Raw genomic sequence first — 3,335 nt, 5'->3', positions numbered from 1 at the left:
GGAGGTGTGACAGCTCTGGCGACTCTGCTGGGGATAAGAACCCAGAACTTTGGTTCAGGGTTCAGAATTCGAGCTTAGATATATTGTTGTATTTGGCTTTATCTGATTGGCCTACATGTTTCATGCTAAATGTGCAAAATGTTGCTTTTTACCGCTTTGATATTACCTGAATTGTATATAAACTGTGCCGAAACCCTTCTCTTCTTACCTCCGGGGATGTGCTTACTGGTTGAGACTCCCTATTGTGTTAGTGTCAATACCCGGAAATAAGAAAGAGGCCGAACAAGTTACTAAGCCGGATGGCCTTTTGGTTCCCGGTACGTAGCCCCCTCCTCGACTCGAGTTGTCCGCTCGGGTACACAGTCTAGAACACATACCCAGGTTTTTGAACCTAGAAGAACTTGACTTCATGCCGGATCCCTAGTAGGAACGCTTATCTGCATCACGTGCATTCTGACTTAGGGGACTCAACACAGGGGTTGGGTCTGTCTAGGACAGGTGTACCCGGAATAATGGACCATCCTGATGCATCCTACTTGTGCATTTATCTGTTTTGGACTCGCATGCTGACCGGCTTTGAATATTTGGAAAAACAAAAGAGAGAGAAAAGAGAAAATAGTAGTGTGGAGAGTTAATTACCTATACTAGAGAAAAAACCAATGGCCAAGTTGCGCCGGAATGCTGCCGGATTTTTTAGAGATTGAAAGAAAAGAAGGAAAGTAGTTTGTTTTGTTTGCCAATAGAAAAGCGAAAAGAGTTTTGTGTTCCAATTAGTTTAGTTTATTCGCCGCTAAAAGAAATATAACAAGAGGCTTTCTTTCAGAAAAGGGAATTTGCCAAAAAAACCAAAAAAAAAAGAAGTTATTTTCAAATTAGGGGTGTTAGATTTATTTGCCCGAACTACGCTGGTTTGATTCTCACCGGATGTGAGATACGTAGGCAACCCTCATCGGGTCCAACCTCCCCTTTTCAAAAATACCAAAATTCTAATTTTGTCACAAAATAAGTCGGGTGATGCCATTCTTGTTTAAAATAAGCCGAATGTCCCCAAAAGGGCGCCGGAAGGCTGTTTTTGCAAGAACAGCCACCCTGAGTCATTTCAGCGGTTAGCAGGCACAGCCTTAAAATCTTCTCCCCGAAGTGCTGAAAGGCCGTAACTGCAAAACCGGCCGATTGTTTTAAAATTGGAAATTTGAACAAAAATAGTGTCATTTGTTTTTCTTTTTAGGTCAAATAATTTGTTAAATCACCTTAATAAATGTGCAGGATGAGCACGACTCAAAATGACCCCTTTTCAATCATGCATAAAATCCCTTTGGAGTTACGTCTGTGGTGGAACGATTTAGGCGGAGAAGGGCAAGATGCAGTCAAGAAACATTTGAAAGGGCTTACCGGATTGCTCGATTGTGCCTCGGGGAGATATTATTAGAGCACTGGTCACATGTTGGGACCCAGCACATAACGTGTTCCATTTTTCGGACTTTGAGCTTACCCCGACATTAGAGGAAATAGCTGGCTACATTGGGAAAGATGAGGTTCCGTTGAGGCACAAATACTTGGTTGCCCCCAGAGTTGTAGCCGTGCACAAATTTCTAGATTCTTTGAAAATAGTCAGAACCGTTCACAACACAGATCTGGCAAACGGCTTTTGTACTCTGAGCTTCATATATCATCGATATGGCTATATCGGGGGATTCAACAACCCGGAAAGTAAGATATGCAGCAAAGAAAACCGCCAGAAGTGGGAGGAGCATCGACGTTTCGCCTTTACGGTGGCTTTCCTCGGGCTTTTAATATTTCCAAGGAAGGATGGGAACATTGACATAAAAATAGCTGGAGTCGTCAGCACGTTAATTACTCAAGCCAAAAGTACTCTTGCACCTATGATATTGGCCGACATCTTCCGCGCTCTTACAGCCTGCAAGGCCGGGGAAGCTTTCTTCGAGGGGTGCAATCTATTGTTACAAATGTGGATGATCGAGCACCTGTGTCATCGTCCTCAGTTTTTGAGCTATGGGTCTCCAGAAAAAACATGCATAGAAGAATTTTACACAAGGATTAAAGGGGTCAAATTGCCAGAAGGAGTCACGGGTTGGACAACATATTTCCGGTCCCTCACTGCTAGCCAAATAGAGTGGACACTGGGATGGTTACCCGTTGACAAAGTCGTATATATGCCGGCAACCCGACCACATTTCCTCCTGATGGGGCTTAGAAGCATTCAGCCTTACGCACCGTATCGAGTGTTGAGGCAGTTGGGGAGATGCCAGATAGTACCCAAGGATGATGATCTTAGTTTGCAAGTGGTTGAGATTGGCCCTGATGGCCAGTTTCTTGAAGCAATGGTCCGCCAAGTCTGGAGCGAATGTCAATATTTGGCGGCAAACACTTGTGTTCGAGATCGAGCCAAAGGAGAAGTGTCACCTGATTATCAGGCTTGGTATAGAAGGGACGTTGCATTCGGAAGACCGGCCAAGCGACCTCACATTCAGGAATTTGTTGAATCATCACAAGAACAGTGGGCTTGGTTAGCTAAAGAAAATGAGTATAGGGCTCGCATAGGAGCATTGGAAAAACAGGTCCAAGACCTCCGATTTGAAAATAGCTTGCAAGCCGCGGCTGATGAAGGGGAGAAAAAAGATTGGCCAAGGAGAATGGAGTCTTACGAGCCCAAATCCAAAAGATGAAGTTAGAGGCCGATAACCCTGTCAGGAGTGCCAAAGATGCAAAGCTTATAGCAAATCTAAGGCAAAAGGTGAATGATTACAGTTTTGACCTCGACAAAGCGGAAAAGGAATTAGTTGGGGTTCGGAGGCAATTGGCTAAAAATGCGAAGAACGGGTCGCATGGTTAAGCAGTTAAAAGAGGAATATGACAATGAGGTCGCAGGATTAAAGGAAAAGGTCATTGTCGCAGAGACCCGAATGATTAAACAGGCAAAGGACTTCAAAGTTGAGAGAGAACATTGTTACATGGCATTGGCACAATTAGAAATGGACTTGCAACAACTCCAGGAACAAAGCCAGGCGACTGAGCAAACTTTGGAGGCTAGGACCCAACAGATAGGGCGGTTGCTTCAAGAGAAAGGAAGAATCAGAGAGAGAATCTTAACCGTTGCTCATTCCATTACTAGGAAATGCCAAATGTGCGAAAACATGACCCGTACCACCTTCTTTGCGTCGGTGATGATATTTGTGAAGCAGATAATGAGTGACCTAGACAGACTTCAAGGGGAACTTGCATATAGGCCCGCGGCGAGACCGAATGATGTCCCGCGGGCACCAGGAGCTTTAATGTATTCATGATTGTCTTTGAGTCTGCATTTCTTCTTCTAC

At 44.4% G+C, this 3,335-nt stretch overlaps 1 protein-coding gene across 1 annotated transcript in view; it reads right to left on the bottom strand.

Annotated features, from left to right (window-relative positions):
* Positions 1–3,335, bottom strand: part of LOC109235853 — a 21,414-nt gene that overhangs the window by 16,476 nt on the left and 1,603 nt on the right. The window lies entirely within an intron of this gene.

This window comes from Nicotiana attenuata, chromosome 12, assembly GCF_001879085.1.
Source record: "Nicotiana attenuata strain UT chromosome 12, NIATTr2, whole genome shotgun sequence".
NCBI lineage: Eukaryota > Viridiplantae > Streptophyta > Magnoliopsida > Solanales > Solanaceae > Nicotiana > Nicotiana attenuata.
The sequence above is the reverse complement of the archived record's forward strand: the minus strand, read 5'-3'. Positions and strand labels throughout refer to the sequence as shown.